Source organism: Gobius niger (genome assembly GCF_951799975.1).
Source record: "Gobius niger genome assembly, chromosome: 13".
NCBI lineage: Eukaryota > Metazoa > Chordata > Actinopteri > Gobiiformes > Gobiidae > Gobius > Gobius niger.
Window position 1 is genome coordinate 8,646,674 of NC_136864.1, and position 22,096 is coordinate 8,668,769.

The 22,096-nt window shown below is 41.5% G+C and overlaps 1 protein-coding gene across 6 annotated transcripts in view; it reads right to left on the reverse strand.

Moving 5' to 3' along the window:
- LOC306972937 (receptor-type tyrosine-protein phosphatase mu) overlaps window positions 1-22,096 on the reverse strand; it is a 373,633-nt gene that overhangs the window by 350,724 nt on the left and 813 nt on the right. The gene's annotated exons all lie outside the window — the stretch shown is intronic.

A 22,096-nucleotide genomic window follows, 5' to 3' on the forward strand; every position in this document is an offset into this window, starting at 1 on the left:
TGCCTTCCAAAATATCAGACACCGCCCAATGTCGGTCTCGGCTCGTCTTTGGTCGTACGACGGTTCTATTTTAATCTTGTCTCACTGTACGATCTAAGACCTGCGATTTTTACATTTTCCCCACGAGTGATCGCTCATCACAGTGGGCCAAAATTGTTTGTGGTGGGACGTACGGCTAAAAACTAAATTAAAATGCACGATTACGTTACTTCTGTTGCCTAGAAATGATGAAGAAGTAGAACCGAATAAATCTTGATCCAACTTTGCTTCTGTACCCAATGTTTTTATGGTGTCGTCATTTTATATTAGACATTTGACGTCATTTGAAACCATGCCCATCCTGTTACGTGACTCTGACTTGAAAGGGCAACGCGAGTCAAGCGTCTTACCTGGACACACAGCAACTCTTTAAGTCTCCCTAGAGCGGATTGAACCATGAGCTACCTTGAGCAATGAAGGTGAACAACAAAGAAAAATCACTTAATCAGTCTCCAGTGCAGCAAAAGCAACACATTGTCAAAGGACCCCACACCTGTCCTTTCTGCGTCTGATGTTACCTACATCTTCTTTCTCAGATTCTGGTTCCTGGTTGCGACAGTGTGGACGGGGCCCAGCTGCGGGAGTCGTCCCTGAGGGGGATGCACCGGAACAACAGAGCGAGGAGATACAGGTGCTGCTGAATACTAGTGTCATGGGAGAAAGTCGAGGCCCAAGGGAGTAAATTATTCATGGTCTAAGACAGGACAGAGTGTGCCTTTGCAGCCGCTTCTGATGTGGCCTCAACTTTCCAGGCATTGAAATAGTTTATTGGTGTGTCCGCAACAAGCTGGAGCAACAAAGCTGAGCCACAGGAAAAAAAGTTGGAGGAAAACTTATCAAATGGTTTAGCCTTTTTAGCATAATTCAACAGACAGAAAGGCTGCAAAAGCGCATCAAATCTGAGACGTTTTTCCTGGGATTCGAGAGTCCGAACAACATAGTAAATGTTGGTATGTCTGCATCTGTCTGAAACTATTTTACACAACCTGCTCTAACAAAAAGCTACATTCCCTTGTCTTGAACGGTTGCAACTCATAACCTTGAATACACTTGTTTCTTGTAACATTTGCGAGATCCACCTCAAATTACCACGAAAACATTGTCCTTTAAGATGTTGGCAAACGAATGTCAAGCAAATGTAAAGTAAGAGCCTATAGGTAGGAATTAGACAATACTTGGCAAAAAGATATTGAAAAATTAGTCCACAAGTGCATGTGTTTCCTGTTGCTAATATTTCAAGCTGTTCTGACCCATGTTCAGTCATTGCAGACTTAATGGCTCTCAAGACAAGGTTGCTCGATGTTGACAATTTCTGAAAATCGCCCAGAAAAAAGGAGAAAAGTCTTCAACGACATCAAGTGCCCTCAGTTTTCCAACTGAACTAGTGACATTGGATGTTAATGGCTCTGAGCCACAATAGAGAAAACGTTTTAAACGAATTTGTACATTTTCAACAAGCACTTGAGTCTGCCCTCATGTTGATGTCTGCCATCTTCAAACAACTCTAGATATATACAGTATATTTTCAGTTGCTTAATATTATTTTATTGTAGTTTTAGTGGTTAGTACAGAACAAGGACACAATCATTTTTGTAATACAAGGTGAGGTAGTTAATCAATGCTGATTTAGCCTTGATCTTATTTTTCTTGATATTAACATGCATCCAAAACCTCCTATAGAATTTTCAGCCTTTTCCCGTCTTCCAGACTTTAGCTGGGATTCTGTTCTGAATAATGCCCCATTTAGAGACAGGAGCTTTGGGGAAATCCACGGCGAGCCTTGGGACCTGCTCAAAGACGTTGTAGGACAGGCAGAAGACGCGCTCGAGTCGATCCGTAGACGAGAAACTTAATTTGTTCAGAGCCGTTTCAGTGGAGCGTTTGATGCGCTACATACGTATCGACAAAAGGGTATGAGGCTTTGAAACCAACAAAGAACATTTCACTTTGATTCCAAGTGTCTACATAATTATGTTCAGCTTGGTAAAAGTGTGTTCCCTCTTGTGCTCGAGCAGAAATCACAATCACATCATCGCAATTACAGCAGAAAATAGTTTATGACAGTGACCCCCATTATGCCAGTGGACACATCGTCAACCCCAACATCCTTTTCCATTAATTTTCTTCTGCTTTATCTGAGGTTGTGTTGCGAAGGCAGCAGTCTGAGCCAAAATGCCAGACTTCCCCATCAACGCACACTTTGAGATCATCTGGGGGAACCCTGAGAGCTGCAAGGCCAGGCAAGAGACTTATGGAGAGTCCTCCCAATGTGACATCCCAGAGCCACTCCCCAGGGCGATGACCAGGAGGCTCAGGCCAAGAGGATCCAGCTGAGGCATTTGTTCCTAACGGAGCAGTGGTTCTTCTCCAACCTCCTTCTGGGTGACTGAGCTCCTCACCCCATCTCAAAAAGGGTGCACCAAGCCGCCACTTGTATGATTGCTTGTATTCACAATCTCAAATCTCATGACCAGAGGTGAGGGGAGGACGAGTAATAGCTTGACCGGAAAATCAAGACCTTTTGACTCCGCTCCTTCATCATCACAACAGTCCAGTACATTTACATTAATTCAAATAGTACTTAATGGAAGAACAGATTAATGTAAACTGTCACGCTACTCCACTGAGACGCATCAAACTGAACTTTGCACTGCAACATGACATGCTGTATAATTGCTAGTTCCCCACAAAATTGCAGATTCTATTCAGTTTAAAGCAATGCTAAGTAACTTGTTTACCTTAATAAATCCTTTCCGTAGTCCCTCTGGGGGTAATACAAGTGTTAATGGGATGATTGGAGGGTCTTTCATCTCCGTCTGGTGTCTCTGGCCAGAAAACCGCAATTGCAAATTCGCTGCCACCGGGTCGGAGTCACCAATACACACTAATGTAATCACGAAGGAGCTAACAGGCTAACGGGCAAAGCCAACTGTGGGCTTAAACAGTATTTACAGCCAAGTTTGAGTGAAAAAATTATCTCCATTCTGTCTCCATTTGTCTTTTCTGTCAGCGTAGTATTTACTCTCACGGACAATTAGTGAGTAAAAAACCTGAAAAATACGACACCTGCAGTGGCGCTTATGGCATCTAGGGGCGTGAGTTACTTAGTACTGAATTGGGGTTATGTTGTGTTTTTATGGATACAGGGCTAGACATTCTTGGGGACTTGTTAAACACTGTCAGCTGCTTTTTCCCCCCATCTCCGTTTCTAATCGCTGCCTGTTTTCTGACAGCACATCCACACGAACCCTTCCCCTGAGCCTCCCGCTATTATTACTATCAACCTGTCACACTTTCTGTCTGCTTCCGTCATTGCATTATTATAAAAAAGGAAAAAAAAGAAAAAAGATGGAGCCAAGTCTTTCGGCCTGAGCCATTTCTGCACACAGCACCCTTCTAATGCCCTGTAATTTCTTTAGCGTGGCAAACTCTGATTACAGGGTGGCTCGCTAGCTTCAAGCCAAGCCCCATCTTTTCCAGTTATTGTGTTAGCTTGTGTGTGTGTGTGTGTGTGTGTGTGTGTGTGTGTGTGTGTGTGTGTGTGTGTGTGTGTGTGTGTGTGTGTGTGTTAGCCTGTGTGTTAGCGTCTTTAGCATCGCGCCGGCAGCTGCTGTGTCTCTCCCGTAGCCGTGCACGGAGCAGGCAGTTGTTTAACAGCAGAGTGATTTAGTGCTACGGTGGCTCGAGCGCGGCCCAGGGCTAGTGATTTTCAATGCATTGTTTGCTCAGACATGCCGGCAGATTAAACAGGGGATGAATTAGGAAGTGAGACGAAGCGGGTGAGGGAGAGGCACAGTGTGAGGGAGTAGAGGAGAGCTGTAAAATATGGTAGCCTCGACAGTAAAGGCGGGATGTCTCTATAAATTGTGCTACTTGACTGTGGTTAATCAATTTGGTTTTCTCTATGACTTTAAGCCGTGTGTCCAAATATTTTCGCAGTTTCAAACGGTCCCTTCCCAATTGTCCAGTACAGAGTTTGCCAAACTTTCTTTAAAATGTGCAGGAAAGATTTGCATTGATTCTGAACCGTTAAGAAACATAATTTGTTCCTTATTGTGTCAAGTCCAGAGGTCATATAGTGGGATTTGTGCCACTGCATGAATAGAGGAGCCGCTTTTGGAGCATAAAGCTGCTTTTTATGCAAAAAAAAAGAAAAGAAAATGATTATTAGTGCGTATTTGACCTTTTAGTGGCTGTATGTGGTCAGGTCTCTATGAGCCAGGACCAATTTTGTTTCAGTTTTTTAGGGTTTGTAGTAGGTTTTCTGAATGGAATGCAAAAGTCTTTTTGTAATTCAACTTAAAATGTGAGACTAATATGATATAGACTCATTACATGCAAAGTGACATACAGTATATCAAGCCTTTATCATTTTGATGATTACAGTATACATTATATTTTTTTTAGCCATAATAATCAACATTATAACAAATAAAGGCGATTTATATCTCACTTTGTATGTAATGCGTCTATCAGAAATGAATGCATTTTTTAACGATATTCTAATTTTCCGAGTTTCACCTGTATGCGTAACCATAGAAACCATAGGCAGCGACTTGAATGTTTGGGCATCCAGGCGAATTTGTGCGCGGGGCGGTCCATTACATTAACACTGAGTTGAGTTGGTGAGATTGATTCTGATCTTCATACTTTTTCTTTTCTCTTTTTTTTAACTGAGCACCCACGCCTATGATGGAGACCGATCCAAATGCAGTGAAAATCAACCAGACACCCCTAAAAAAACAATTGATCCTGGAGCGTCCTATAGGGGGCAGGGGTGGAAAAAAAAAGAACCCCACCTATACATCCTCTGGGTCACTAAGAGGTCAAATACGCATTCATATATACATTTAAGAGTTGCATAGTGCACCTTTAATTAATTGTGTGCATGAGACTCTTATGTATTTTATAGTGGAACTAAACGCCTAACTCCGCCCTCATTCGCTAAAATTGAATAAAATACTAAGAATATCTTTAATTCTTGTAGACTGACCAAGATCTTTTATTTTACATTGAGTTGAGAATGACTTTGCTCCATTGGTCCTCGGTGGATACATTATTACTTTTAACACATTCATTGTCGATCCAAATCTTCCCAACTCCCTTCAACAGCCCTACAGTGGACTATCCTGAGCGAGCTTTTCGTGATTTAGTGACCCCCGATTGGTCCGAGGGCTACTGATTTCCTATGCGTTGTTTGCTCAGACACGGGAGGCAAATGAAAGAAGCCGTGAATTAGGAAGTGCGGCTGACAGTGCTGAGTGATGGGAGTGTAGCGGTCCCCCTCCAGAGCCATTAGCTGTTAGCTGTTAGTTTGATTCATTCAGGATTGGACTCGAGTTAGCGCCCTGTCACGCCTGGATTAATGTTGAGATAGGAGCCTCGCCGCGCTTTGAAAACTAATAAGACGGACGGAAGCGCAACTCAAACAAGGACTGAATCACTCCTGTGAGACGGTGGACTGAGGGTTGGGGAAAGTACGGATTTCTCAAACTTGCGAGATTAGTGGGGGTTTTAGAGCAGCTTCAACCACCTGTTTAATCAAAGTCATTGGATGGAAGGAAGGTTTTAGTTTTGATTCAGTATATTTAGCAAAAACACTTGTTATGTTATGAATTCCTTTTATTCTTAGGATCGTCAATTATTCACACCTTACGTTTGACTAATTACACCAAAGTAATTGCTTTCCATCTTCAATAGAGATGCGTGACTTTGAGAGAAGACTGAAATAAAAACAGCTTAATGAATTAAAGATTCTCAGCATATGTGTGTAGGCTAGAGGTCTGAACAACAGGTTTCAGACGCAAGATGGGACATTTTATTGTTGTACTCGTGCAGCGATCAGACAATAAAGCGCTGAATTAAAGCAAACGTTCTCAACTGGTTTGGTGTCAGGATCTTTAATCACTATGGGACGACAAGCCACGACCCAAATGTGAAAAATGTGTAAAATATGGTCTGAAATTATGATAAAATAGATTAAAAAAACAGTCACTTTAACCTCTTAACCCCTGACTAAACCAAGTGCATTTTCATCAGTTCAGCTTTACCCAAATCTTAAAGGTTACAGCCTATACGAACAATACGATACTATATACTTTATTAGTCCCGAAGGAAATTCAGTTTATCAGCTCCACACATAAAAATAGATTTAAAAAAAACTCAATAGGACAGTGCACAGAATAGATATAAAAGTAGTGTAAGGCTATCGTTCTCATTAAGCCCCTCCCACCCAAGGCAAGTGTAATGCCTAATTTAAAACTCATTAAAGCTGATCTTTTTCCTCGTGTTGTTGCAGCATTGTAGTAACTCTTTTGACATTTCTCTTGATTGCTTTTTTGTCACTTTTCTGTTGCTCTTTTGTGTCGTTTTTGTTACTTTTTTGTCTGATTTTCATCGCTTTTTTGTCACTTTACTTGCATTCTTTTCTTCTTGTTGTTGTCGCGGTTTTGCTTTTTCAAGAACCTTTTAGATTTGGGTAAAGCCAAACTGGAGAAAATGTGCTTTGTGTTAAGGTGGGAGTTATAGGAACAGGCCACTGTTTTTTCCATACTGAGACATGTTCTTACCTGAGCTTCGACGAGTTGATGCGTACCTGTCTGGTCTTGACGCGTGCCCTCAGTCACGCAAAAAGACCAAAGATGTTGTTAGCAGTTAGCCTCTCCTCCTCTCCTCTATGGGCCGTGAGTTTTTACACGATCCAAGTATAAGTGGATAAAAAGGGGTACTACATTGTATGGCGTAATAACACCTTAGGGGCACTTTGACGCCCATGCAGTAATATCTTCACTTCACCTTTTTATCCGATTAGAAAATGGACATATTTAATTTTGTGTAACTATACTTGGATCGTGTAACTACTCACGTAACTGTATTTAAATAGGGAAAACGTGGAAGAGCTTGGTCGCCTCGAACTTCACCCTGTTTGGTCCCATAGAAGAGAAGAGCAGAGGCTAAATGCTAACAACATCTTTGGTCTTGACTGAGTGCACACGTAAACACCAGACAGGTACGCATCAAGTCGTCTAAGCTCAGGTAAGAACATTTCTCAGTATGGCAAAACGGTGACCTGTTCCTTAAAGAGGTAGTGATTATACACTTTTTCTGTGCAGAATTACTTAAACCTTTCGTGGAAAGGCTCGCGACCCCCTGAAAACAGGACTGTGTCCCTCTTTTGGATCCCAACCCACCAGTTGAGAACCAGTGAATTAAAGCATACTCCATTGTGCATTCCACAGTACATAGAAATGCCTCTGGGACAAGCCCCTTAATCATTCAATACAGAAGAGCGCTGTTTGAAAAGGCAGCGCCCGAAGAGGTCAGAGGCCTGTTTACTAACAAGGCTCACTACCATCCGCTCGTCTCCCCTGAGGAAGATACAGTAACAGCTCCACAGGCTCGAGGAGGGGGGGGCAATCATCGAGGACTGCTCACGAGGAGGAGGAGGGACAGAGGGAGACAATCAAAGCTCATAAGATTCACTTGGTATTTCACCATAATCTGTTGGAACTGAGAAAACCAATACAAATGCTAACACCCTCTCAGAGTCAGTTTACTGCACGAACGCATCCAAGAATAACGTTTCCCTTAACATCGGATAAACTCTCAATTCGCTGACCTCAACTTTCATCCTTTGCACATCGCCTCTTTACAACCCTGCGGATCTGGAAGCCAAAAACCTGTCGGACTCTCTCCTCCCGCTGAGCTCCTGCAGCCTCTGCTTGTCTCCTCTTATTTATGAGTGTGGTGTCACGGCGCAGACAGCTCACAGGTGTGCGCTCTCCTCCTTCCGTCTGCTCGTAACCAGCGGCACAATCCTCCATTACCGTCAACGCGGAGCTGCTCTGTCACTTTGGCGCCCGTCTCTCTCTCATTAATGCATTAGGCCTGGTCGAGCGCTGCGGCGGGTTTGAATGGGGCTTATGAAAGGCCTTGTGCTGCACTTATTCAGGCTTTGAAAACACACGGACACCAGATATTACAACGTTCAATACTCTACGCTGCATGGTTTTCGGAAAATGTGAAGATTTTCTGGATAGTATTTGCGATTGGATATTTATGTTTTAAAATCAAGGTTGAATTGACTGAGCACATTTCTAATAAGAGCATTCACAGTTGAGCCAAGATTAAAATATGAACTGCAAAACCATTGACCAATCAGATGCCTTTCAGTTTGAAGAGGTCTAAACTATCTCAACTGGTGGGTCGGGGCCCAAAAGTGGGTGAGGGAGACATTTACAGTGAGTCGCAGGCCAAAAGGGACAGTAGCTTCTGATTGATGTTTGTACCGCCAGAAATTGGGGAAATAAAATGCTAAACAGGCTTCCAATTCAGGGGTCTCCAACATTTTCTACCCAGTGAGGTACTTTTACGTTTTACAACAAAACCATCAGAGAGATTCTTATGCATAAAGACACTTTTGTAACCAAGTGTTCATCAGCAAAACAGATAAGTAACATTGAAGAAAATCAACATATGCTTGAATATTTCTCTTTACATAGCAGTGTTTTTCATGACCAGGTCTGTTTCAAGCTTCAGCTGCACAAGTGTCATCTGCAGAGGACAGTAACAAATATCCAAAATGATTCTGAGGACAATTAATAACGGAGGTATCTGCTTTTGCAAATTAACTCTTCGGTTCACCTTGCAGAGTTTGTGGCCAAGATATTTTAACAAAATGAAGAAAATGACTTCAATTAAGTCCAAACAAATTAGGCTTATTTGATTTAATGGTTTTGCAGATTCTGTTAAATGTTCAGAACAAAAAGCAAATACATCTATCTTCATCTTTTGAAGAAGAGCGCGGATCCAGCATGCTCCTCTAACAACGCAGCGGTGGAGAGGGTGACCAGCACTAAGTTCCTGGGTGTGCACATCACAGAGAAGCTCTCCTGGACCATGCACACTACATCACTGGTCAAGAAAAGTAATCAGCGTCTCTTGAGAAGAGCCAGAGTCCTAGGCTCCGTTATGTCCAACTTCTACAGAGGGACGATAAAGAGCATCCTGACCAGCTCCATCACTGTGTGGCACGGCGCCAGCACTGCCTCCTGCCGATGGAGCCTCCAGCGCATCGTGAGAACAGTGGAGAAGATCTGTGGAGCCCCTCTCGCCTCTATTAAGGAGATGTACTCCACCCGTCTCACCCACAAAGCAGTCAAAATCGCCAGGGACCCTTCGCACCCATCACACAGTCTCTTCAAGGTTAGGCCTTCAGGGAGGAGACTGCGGAATCTGCGGGTCAGTTCCAGTCGACTGAGGAACAGTTTCATACACAGGGCCACCGGGAAATAAACTCCCATACAAGACCCCATAGAGCAGTGATTCTCAAATGGCGTCAGAACTCACCATCACCATGGGATGCCAAGCCGTGACCCTAAGAACAATTTGTTATACATGATATAAAATACTGTATTTTTCACACAAATTGTTGTATTAACATCTTAACCCCAACCTGAACTGAGCACATAATCCTGTTTGGTTTTACCCAAATCTGAAAGCATCAATTCAACAACAAAGCCGATTCAATAACAAAATAAGCACAAAATAAAAATGAAAACAAGGATGAAAGCGCAACAAAAATGTGACCAAAAAAAGAGATGAAAACACGAAGAAAACTCGGCGAAAACGCTTCAGAAATGTGAGTAAAAACGCGGCGAGAACATGACTATCTTTCAAATTGCTGTCCAGTCGAAAAACTTGTATTGAAAACAGTTCAGCGACCAACTTTTGTGTCGGGAGTGAATACAGCTAAAACCAATAGTACGGCAATTGGCAAGTACAGGAGTGAAAAGCGCTGAAAAGTCCACCTCATGACATCAGGAGGTGGAGGGCAAGCGTTATGAGCTCTTGAAGAGAAGACAGGGTTACTCCATGCAAAACTCTGGGTATGATTTTTACGTGATAATCGCCTTTTAAACCAACGTTCAAAGCTCAAAGCCAGTTTAGTGCATTATGACGGTGCTAAGAGCCTCCCGAGCTGACCCTATTGACCGTCAACTGCTCGATAATGAAGAGATCCCTGGATGGAGAGAGAGCAGTGCGCGGCCAGGCTGGTTTTAATGTGGAAAAAAAGCATTGTTGCAAGGTTAACGGTCAACGCAGTGATATTGATTGTGTGTTAACATAATGGGAGGGGAAAAAAACAAGGCCATTACTGTAAGAGAGTGTTACTGGACATAAGCAAGCAGCAGACAAAGGTTCGTAAGCAGTCGGCTGCATTTGGGTAGTAGGAGTGCTCAAATTGCTTGACAAAGAGAGATTGGCAGATTTTAAGAAGCTGCAGGAAAACGGGGAATTTCGGAAGCTTTTAAGGCAAAGACAAACACTGTACTCCAAGCTTTGGCATAAGAGCGAGACGGATGGTAATAGCCTGCAGAGTAATGAGGAAAAAATGGTTGAAACATTTGTCTGATCTGGAGCTCACTCAGGTAGGAGGATGTAATATCTAAAGAAAGAGCTAAACTCTGTAACCCTGAACTATAGCCTTTGACTAAACCATTACAAGAGCGTACACAAACATAAGTATTGTAATGCAAACAAGGAGCGATTGTATAATACTGTATGATAAAAGTCTATGAAGGCGTTCAGAAGCGAGAAGCTTGGAGCAACTCCTGGGGAGGACGAGGAATGTCCTGGACTCTTTGCTTAGACTGCTGGGACTTGGATTATTATCCGGTTCGCTCTTCCATTGACAGTACCAGTCAAAAGTACGCAGGTAGACAGGTACGCCTCAACTCGTCTAAGCTCAGACAAGAACATATCTCAGTATGTAAAAACCTGTTCCTTTAAAACAAAAGTTCCATATGTATTCATCAGGGTGTTAAGCCACAGCACTGGTATAGCCACATTAGCTATACCAATGCCTCCACATCCTTGACTGATAGCGATGACACTACAGGTGACATTAACCAGTGAACCAACTATTTACCAACTTATTAAAATGGCGTATAAAACCGTGCACAAGAGTGTCTTACAGCGTGTTTATCCAGCAGTGACAAACATCTCTTAGTTGGATGAAATTTGGAAAATAGGACTTGCACAATCCACCTGAATTATTCTTTTTATAGAGCAACCTTTGACTCAATGTATAGAGTTCGGGAAAGTCCACCGTTACCATGGAGATCCGCCATCTTAGCAGATTTCCATTGACTAACATTAGCTAAAAAAAGTATAAAGTATAAAAAGTATAGAAAAAAAGCTGTGAAACAACTCCGTTAGCTGCTGAGTTACTGCTGGTAACAACACACTGTTGTGCCGAAGTGTTTCAATGTGAACAATAACTCCAGTATTTTGACTTAAAATCTCCATCTCCATTTTACAATTGCTGCTAATCCCATAATGCTTAGCGATAAGACGTCACATTCCCAAACTCTATATGTCTCCTGCTAGTTCCATTCACTACGATCAGACAAACTCTTCTGACAAACCAAGGTAACTCGAAATTCTCCATTAAGGAAGGGAACACCCTAGTCTTCAATCATGAATGAATGCCTTTTGCAAGAATGTACCAAAAGTATTTTTAACCAGTACTGTACATTATTGCTAAAATACCCCAACCTACTCTACAAGACAGTTTTTGTGATTTCAAAGCTCGCCAACTGCATATTTGATTTGTGCGTCTAAAATAACATATTTTCTAACACATTGCCGACAAGCACTCCAGAAATCAATACGAGAATTGGTCAAATTTCAAGCATTTTTACCGCTTAAACTCTTGTCTTACTTCGCCAACACAGACACCTGCTCGCCAAGTTCATAAAAGTCACATTTTCTCCCTTTACCGCATTACTTTATCCTGCCCTGATTTAAACCGTTTCGCTCTCCCTCCTCCAGCCCCTCCTCTTCGTCACTGCATTAGCGACGATTGAGCCCCTCGGAGCATTAATTAGTGTGTTTCTCCCGAGTGCCCGCTGCTCCCAGCCACCTACAACCAGCGCTCACTGTGTAAACATGATCCGCTGCATAGTTAAGTTGTTTTTCCCACCGTTTTTTTTTTCTTTTGCTGGTGTTGACGAGATCACAGAATACTTGGAGCATGCCTCTCCCCCCCCCCACCTAATACACACCCCTGTCTCACTCTCTCTTCATTAGCCGGCCCCTGTGCCAGTCTGCGTGCGCTTCATTAGCTTTTATCCCCTTCCCTCTGTATAATTAGCACTTCTCTGTTTGTCCGGCATCCTTCAAAACAGTCACATCTCAAGGCCAATTATCATTCAGATAGATAACGCGCGCGCGCAAACGCCTGGCGGATCGACTTCAAAACCCAGCGCTGCCTCTCAAGAATGTAAATAAAATCGCAGGATAATGATTCGAATGTGGAGTGGCGCTCTGGGGAGAGGGAGGCGAGGGGAGATTTAGCTCACTTTCCACTGAGTGAGAGCGGCTCTAACGGGGCAGCGCGCGAGTCACTTCCCAGTGCTCGGTGTGAGGGACTGGACAGGTTTGGACCAGCCACCAGAGCTGAATTAAGTCGGTTTTTAAAAGAAGCGTTTCATTGTTTTTTCCGTGAAACACAAAAAATCCCAAGGACACCCAATTAGGGATGGTGTACCGTTAAACAATACCAGTATAGTATCGGGAAAAGGTTTATTGAAAAAATTAAAGCAGGTACAAAAAAAAAAAGGACAAAGAACAAAAAGGAGACAAAAACAGAACAAAGAAGCAGTAGTAAAGTTCCAAAAATGTACCGAAAAAGTGACAAAATGTGATGAAAAAGTGACAAAAATGTGATGAAAAAGTGACAAAAATGGGACAAAAAACTGACAAAAAAGTGACGGAAATGAGACCAAAATGCAAGGAAAAAGATCAGTTTAAATGATTTTTCTGACCTATAGGTTGTGAGCTTTCACATTTGGGTAAAGCTGAACTGGAGAAAATGCACTTGTTTAAGGCGGGGGTTAAGAGGTTAAAGTGGCTTGGTTGATATATTTTCAAAATGCCCATTGTTTTTCTTATTTTTGACCCAATTTTTTCTCGTTTTCCCAATTTTTGGGGAGAATCAATTGGAAATCTTCGTTCACAATTGTTCATAAACCAGATATTGTGATCTTCCAAACATTATTCTGTTTTCTGGATCTAGATAGATACAGATATTTCAGTATAGGTATCGAAAACCAAGTATTGTTGAAGTACTGGCATCGAAAACTATTTTACAGTACCCAGCCCTACAACCCAATAAATGTAAAGATTCAGGATAAGAAAAACTCAACACATGCACTACAGGCTAAAACCTCCATCTTGTCCTGACCAAACGTAGCACAAGATCCACCGATGGGGCGTCAAAAGCAGAGGACAAATCCCTCGCTTTAATCCAGACCAAGAGCAGAGACCAAACTAAAGCCACAAAATCTGCCCCCAAAGACTGGACCTCGGTGAGAGGTGCGGAACAGCGTTTGGTGAAAGCAATTCCATAAACTGTGGGGCCGTGTGACTCCACCTTGATTGCGCTCAGGCCACGCAGCATCGTCCAGTCTGGGTTTGATTCTAACCTGTGCCATTTGTGCCACAATCAGACAAAGCTTTGACGATTGAGCAACTTCACTTGACTCACCTTAACTGGGTCTTGCTCGAAACTTTCTAGATGTTTTCATTTAAGTTTGTAGCAGTGATTGGCGAGAAAACCTGCACTTTCTGGCCACTAATGACTTATTCCTTTGCGCTAGACTGTAGCAAATCTAAAAGCTTCTTGAAAAAAATAGCAACACAAAGGAGACAAAAACGGAACGGAAGAAGCAACCAAAGAATAACAGTAAAGTTCCAACAAAAAAGTGACAAAAATGTGATGAAAAATTGACAAAAATGTAACGAAAAAGTGAAAAAAATCTGAAGAAAAAGTAACAAAAATCGGACAAAAAAGTGACAAAAATATAGCGAAAAAGTGACAAAAATCTGCAGAAAAAGTGAAAAAATCTGACAAAAAGGTGACAAAAATGTGATGAAAATTTGACAAAAATGTAACAAAAAAGTGACAAAAATGTAGTGAAAAAGTGACAAAAATCTGAAGAAAAAGTAACAAAAATCTGACAAAATGTGACATCAAACTGTAGCATCTTTATCATTTTAAAGAACACCTAAAACTAATAAACATGTTTAGTATCAGACCTCATAAGAAAAAGTATATCTCACACATTATGACAAAGATTGAACCGGTTTGTTTATTTCAAATCATTTGGCTTGAGACATTATGCACAGCTCCTGGTACGTTTTCTCTGCCAGTTTCATGAATATCTTTTACATTTCTTGGACACCCACCGAATCCAGTTTCTGACATGGAATTGCTGGAGCTTCTTTGTAAATATATAAGAGTTATTTCTTCCACATCCGGGCAGATACAGAGTCCTGTACTTCAAACGGCCTCTCTATAAAGAACCCAATGTCAGTCTATAAAGTCTTGAGCGTGCATTTGGAAAAAGTCCCCGGCTCGTCCTGATCACTCCTCGCTCCTCTCCGTGACAAACGCCGGCAGCCCTTGTCTCCGCTCGCACACGTGTCGCGCAATGTTTGAACAGCGTCGTAAACCCACATGTTCTGCGCTACTTCATTAGCATCAGAATAAGAAGCGGGAAAAAGCCCAGACACCTCACTTTCTTTGCTTTGTACTATCATCAATCACCGCCGCAACGCTTTTTCTTTTCGTTTTCTTTTTTTTTCCCAGGCAGTAAAGCCATCATGAAAAAACGTGCATATTTAATTTCATTCTTCACTGGCACACACAAAGAGAACTGCCACGCTTCGGGATAAGTCTTTGCAATCCCCTGTATTAAATTGGAGTCACCTGAGAAGGGAAAAGAAAGGATTTTTTGGCATCAAAGTTATCCAAATTATTGCTCAAAATGACATGTTTGCAATAATCAAGTTGAACATTATCCACCTGCTTAATAGAGCCCTATACTGTTTTAGACAACTAAAGTGCAACTTATACACTGAGGGCTGTCACAATAGCTACTATATATCGACTTATCGTTCAATGAATGACAGTTGGACGATACATTCTTGGGCTCAATATTCATCGTCAGTAGGGGTGGGCCATATCATATCACATATCGTTATCGCGATATCATTTTTTGATATCGTTGTAATTTTTCATATTGCTGTGGACACGATGTTATTGAAGCTACACTCAACTCCATCAGTGCAGCATAAACAGTGACTGTAGAATACGGGGACCGCTGCTTAAAAAGTAAAATGAAATGATGTAAAGCGCTTGAGTAGATCATATTTGCGAGTAAATTGCCAAGCTAGGTGTACATTATCACTTTTTAATGGACACCTTCCAGCCAATCAGAATCGAGTATTCACCCAGACCATGGTATAACACTGAATTAATCTTCCCTATACGCGTAAGGCTGGGATTTTGAAGTAATTTGTCAATTTGACAATTATATCGTCAAATATATTGTTATGGTGATATTTATTTTTATATATCGTGATATAGATTTTAGGCCATATCACCGTGCCCTAATCATCAGTACATTTGTATACATATGTAAAGCAGTCTTTCTTACCCAAAGTAATCGTGTCTCATTGTATTTTCATTGAGGGATTTTTTAGGGTCAAGTACTTTTCAAACTTTTCATTTCATATTTTTAAGCTTTAGAGTATCTGTGGCATTATAAGGTTTTCAATAATATACTTATCACAACTTTATTCCCGCCTCAATATATCGAACTTTAGGCCTATTTACACTAAACTGGGAGAAAATAGACTTACAGTTTATCAGCAAAAGTACAGTGGGAGGAAAAAGGGAGTTTGGAATTTCTTACATTTCTGCCTAAAATGTGGTCTGATCTTTATTAAAATCACAAGAATGAGTAAACAGCGTCTGCTGAAACTAATACCGCACAAACACTTACATTTGATCATATTTTTATTGGCCATAATATGTAAACACCTAGTTCCTTGATGCAAAGCACTTTGGCAAAAAAGAGAGAAAAGACTGCTCTATAAAAGCTCCTAACTAAAAGATAAACTGTTCACTTGCTGCCCAACAAATCCCACCACTATATTTCACGTCGCCCATCAGAAGTGGCCATAAAGTGTAATGCCAGACCTTATAGCAACTCTGTGTGTTGTTTTTACCCGGTAGCCATAGTCTCAATCTCGACCATCCGAGCAGAACACCATCGAGACGCTCGCCCCTCAGCAATGACAGACTAGGGCTCACGCAGCAAGAGCAGAAGCATTACTTTCAACGGGCTCCCATCACAACCAAACAAGCCGGGGTTTTATGGCTATATTGGTAACCATAACAAAGCGTGTTGTGACCGGCAATTTAACATGCCCGGGCAAAAGACGAAGCGGAGATATCAGGAGAGGAGATCCTTAAGCTAAGGAAACAGGGCTAGCGAGGTGAAGCTGTGGCTAAATAAGTGATTTATTATGTTTGTTCTGAACTCAAAGCTCCACTGGGCAAGCACAGAGACAGCAGGAGGCGACCAAGAGAGGGGAGTTCAGGCTGATAAAGGCATTATAGCGGAACAGACGTTTGTGGAACTTTTTATCTCAAAGTAACAATGTTTAAGACCTGGAACTAGCCCAAGCCATCGGCCCCGTATTAAAAGTTAGACAGCACTATTGTAGAAACAAAAGCAAAGTTTATGAATACTTCTCGCTGCTCCTGCTGGTGTGGCACAAAGGCAAGACATAAATGGGTCAAATATGGAGGATAACTTTGCCTACACTATATTGTAAGCTTATGAAATGGGTCATCTTTTGACTCACATAAGCTTCATATGTCAATGTAGTCAGTGGAGGTATTTGTAGATGTGTCTTGCTCAAGGACACAACATGGGTCAAAGCTGGGATCAAACCCCCAACCTTTAGAAGACCGAACGATCACTCTAATGTGGTTTTATACTGCAAATGGCTAATAAACTGAAGCTGGATTTCTAGAGCCACCATCACAACACAATGTTTTCTTGTTTACTGGGTTGAGTATTCATAAATATGCAGCATATATTCAAAGTTTCACCAAATATATATATTTAAAAAATGTGGCACGCCTTAAAACGGACATATCACCCATAACTATGGATGCATCAATACCACTTTTTCTAAAACCGAAATTTGCCGATACCGAATACCGATACGAGTACAAGGCATTTTCTTCTTAAGACTTTTTGAAGTGAATAGACAGTTTATAGATTGACTTTTTCAAAGATTGGTGAGTAATTAGTTAATTTACTCATTTACATTTCCTTGTGTAAAGTAGGCTACACACAATTGAACAGATGACATTTTATTTGTTTATTCAATATTATTTTTATTTATTATTTCCATTGCACTGTCCATGTCCTAAAGCTGCCCAATGCTTGTGCTTTATTCATTAATCTATTTTTATTGAACAATAGTATTGAGATGTTACTTATTACTGCAGCTACATGGTCTCTTTTCGCCTTTACTTCAGCTCTGTGTGGATTTTCTCGTGTGTTTATAGGAACTTAGCCAGAAGCTACAGCACTTTGTTTTGCTGCAGCTCATTTTCGCTCAATATGGACATGCTGTAGCTCTTTTGAGTCGCTGGGTGCCAGATGAATAAAAAAAAGAGTAAGCATCGCCAGAACTGTTAGCCGTGAGTTAGCGGCTAGTTTAGCAACATTAGCCTGTATCTTGTAAACACTGCAGAACTAACAACATTAAGCTCTGGTTAAATCCAGAACAGACTCTGATTTTGGGAGTGTCGTCTGTAGTAAAGTCAGCTCTATGTGGAATATTGTACTTCCACTAAAGAATTCTCCAGTTTGTTGCCATTTTCTCTCATCAGGTCTGTAGGAGTGCTGGCCAAACGTTAAGTGGTATCGGGACCTCATGAATGAGTTCGAGTATGAGTACAAGCATGTAGTATCGGCCCGATACCCGATACTGGTATTGGTATCAGTGCAGCCCTACCCATAATTAATGATAATTGCTTTTAAATGTGTTTAATTCGAACAATTCATCATTGGTATTTTACATTCTATACCCAAAAATTAACAAGTTAGCCTGAGTTGTTTTGCATCTTATCATTTGGTCAGGCCTCTTCAGGCAGCAGTGAGATTTGTATGTCTTAATAAAAATATAAGCTTTCACTTTTAGCCAAAACCATCAGTTTGAGCGCAGAGGCTGAACAGTCAGATACAGTTATGGTTCATGGAAAATGCAGTGTACTTCTGTCTTTTTATCAATTATGCAACAAAATCCACAAATACAGATTGAAGTGCTTCAGCAATGAATTGAGGGACAACATTGCCCAAAGTTTAAAGTCCAGATATGTCCCCTTTAATCCAGTATTTGAAATACAACACAGTACCCGTGAAGCAGTCTGTTAAGCGTCCTCATTGCAGTGTATCAGTTGGTCCACTCCACACACACAAATGAATAGCCCTGTAGTAGATTGTTGCTGCGATCGGGTTGCAGCTGCAGTCACCATGGGCTCAGATAGTGCTGCGCGGAGAGTGCTTCTCTGCTTATACGGGTCTGATCTAATTATCACATGAAGTGTTATCACTACATAACAAATGCCCGCGCGCTCCTACGGCCACACACTCACGCAGCTGGGTTCATGCGGCGTACGGGGACGTTCTTTACACAAGACTTTAACCTTTTAGCCTTAACCTTCACCAGAGCCTGACGAAATGTACAAAAACAGATCTAAATGTTTGTTAATGATGCCACCACACCGTTTTGCGTTGACGGCGCAGGTTCAAGTCCCCACGTGGCTCGGTAAACAGGCACACACAGCTTCACCCCCTGCTCCGGCGTGTGGCTAATCCGTCCGCTCTGCCCCGGCAAACTCCAAAATGCGGGCGATTGATTTCTCCCCTGTTTTTTTTTTACATATTTACTCTCGCACTCGTGCAATTAGGAGAGCTTTTATCGATGGCCTCTCCACTCCTTTAGGGGGGGGGAGGCAGAGCAGGGCGACTAGTCTGATAAATCTACATGTCCCGGGGCTGGCGAGAGAGCCGGCTGATCAAATTCACACCCAAATGGGCTGGGCTGGGACAAGGCTGCAGGCAGGTATTGACCGCAACTGTTTAACAACTAGACGCCGTGTTTGGATTACCTAATGTCTGCGAAGTGACATTCTGGGATTGTAAATAATGAATAAAAATAAAAAAAATCCGAACCTATTGACAAACGGAAGATAAAACACAATATTGATACTGATATAACAGCTATTGGATTTTTTGTAAATCAATCAGAAACATGGAATAGATGTGTGGAAACAGAATAAAACTCGAGAACAAGACAAATATTGCGTTGGGACACTGAAATGAAGGTCGCAAGATGATTTTGAGACAAAACATTTTACATATCTGTGTATCAAAATGTAGTAACATCGCTCAAATGTTTTGGATCTTAAAGCGACACTGCGTAACATTTTACCCAGAAAATTATTGAAAGACAAGCATTTATTTTACGTCAGATATTTTCATAATTGATAAATAAATATATATATCATAAATATACAAACAAACATGTGCTTTTGCTGTGAGCGGCTCAGCTCTCCTAAGACATGTGACTTTACCGGGAGTGGGTAAGTCTCCGGCTCGTCTCCATGGAGATGTGACTAAAGGCAGCAGAATTTGAGATTTAAATAAGTTCTCATCCTAATCAATTATTTTATTACCCACTGCATTTTCTGTGTTGAGTTGGTGATTAGGAGCCCATTTTGGACTGATGGCAACAGTATAGTCCAAAAAGTTACGCAGTGTACCTTTAAATGATTATAATGCTATTAACATTTTACAGATGGGGTCCCCGAGTTGTTGGTTGAGTGATTTTGGGGGTTGTGGCCTGAAAAGGTTGGGAACCCCTGAACCTGGAGAAGCTATGCAGCGGCACACATGCACATTACACTTGTGAGATAGATTGATGCCCCTTCGAATTTGCTCCAATACATGATTCATATGCAATGCCAAAGCAGTGGGAATCTCGATCCGAAATGAATGGCCATAATCTTGAAAACTATGAAACAATCGCTATGACAAATGTAAAACAATTTATCAACAAAACTTGACAATTCACAAACAGCAAGACACACTTAATCCACCTCCATCTGTCACGGCACACAACACAAGGAACGTACAAACACAACAAAAAAAGTATGAAAACATGATTCTAACAATGAATCAACCATGCCTTTTGTTGCTTTCAATGGTAAAAACATGAACACATTATCAAGTTGGTCAAACGACAAAGATACAGTCAATTTGAGATTCAAATATGATGAAAACCAGTACATCAAAGCTAATATTACAATGCACAATCGTTTTACTTTTAACCTAAGGGGTAATATCAAAGTGTCTAACTTATACAACTTCTATGTTATCGCTGCTTATCAACGGCACAGTTCCCTCCTAAACAACTCTACTCCAGCCCCGCGCGTTAAGACTGCACTCCATCATCTCCGGATCATATTTAATGTGTGCCATGCTGCCCCCAACAGGCCACAGCGGGAAGTGCGAGCATCATCTGTCAGCATCAGCAGCATCCACCGTGAAACTGATACAGCAACAACCGACTATACGAGCGGCGGACCATGAGAGTTCTCGATGCAAATTACAAATATATAAAACAGTAAGTGGCGTGAAATGCAGAGTCAACAATCATTAAGACACTGATTCAGATTTCACGTGGGTCCTGTGTAGTATCACTTTGTGTGAGGTGGAAAGAAATTAATATTAGGAGTTTTTATTTTTCCATCTATCTAAAAATACTATTCCCCACAAGCCAGTCCATTCGTTTGACAGCTTATCCAATGTTCACACGCGTCTCCCCTAAATGAAAGTTAATTGCCATGTCAATCATTTCGTCACACTTTTCCCTCAAAATTGAATGACCATACACACACAAAAATCCAAACAATCCGAATCCACTTCCAAACTTTTCAGCATGTTTTCACACATGACTGCTGATAACCAACTTCCATCAGCGGGATAAAGGTCAGCCCAGGCTCCCATTGCGCATTCATTGATTGACGCGCCTGAATATGGGCTAATGCACCTTTTTAACATAGATAATGCTTCAATACAGATGAAATGGCCCCTCCGGACACGCCACGGTGAATGTTAAGTCCGCAGGGGGGAAAACCGAAGGGCAAGGTGAAAGACGTTATAACTTCAATTTGAGCCTTTTGAATGAATAGATCACCATTTCCCACTGACTTCCGAAGCGTTTATCTCAAAGTCAAGCTGAAAGGTGTATCAAATTAGGCGTATGCAAGCAAGAAAGTTTTGGACATAAAGTGATCAGCGTTTTGTTGTTTTTTGTGTGGGAAGCGGTGACAAGCCACGTTATGTCAAAACATGTGTGCCTTTTACGCACGCAGACACGTCGATAAACAGGATGCTTCGCGGCGCCAAAAGTTAAACAAAGAGTCAGCTTTTGAGGTATTATTTGTAACTGTAACTGCTTTGATAGAAAGGCATGCCCTAGTAGAACAAACTGTTTATATTCAAAGCATTACGCACGCAATTATGAAGTTGACGAGCTTAACATGAGGTCTGGTAAAAACTTGAACACTTGTGATTCTGTAACTTCACCTCTTGAGTATGAGTTCAAAAACAATGTCCTTCTTAATAATCCAACACATACTTTAAAGCATAACGCAGGCAAATTCTCAAAAATGTGAATGAATTAGACAAACAATGCGTTGCCAGGACTATACGATCTCTATAGTGCAATTGCAGGAGTTGGCGATCTTTACGCACGTATAATAATGACACTCAGTCTTACAAAAGGATAAGTTGTGCGTCTGATTATTATGGATTGAAGGCAAGAATTGTCTCGAAGTATACGCGCTCAAGTTGAACTACTTCTCCCAGACCCAGAAAACTGTGAAAAGCTTCATCTTCCTCCCAAATCCGAGTCACGCCGTTACTCTTAACCAATTACCCGCGCTACTTCGAGGTGAGGGCAGTCGTAATTTGTCACAATATGGAGAGTATTTACGCGCAGGTTCACCCCAAGTTCACCTTTTTCTTTTTTTTTTTAAACACCGTATCTATCGGATCTGCCGTGTGCGTAAAAAGGCTTATCCGTGGGAAGCAACGAGAAGCGCTTCGGACACTTC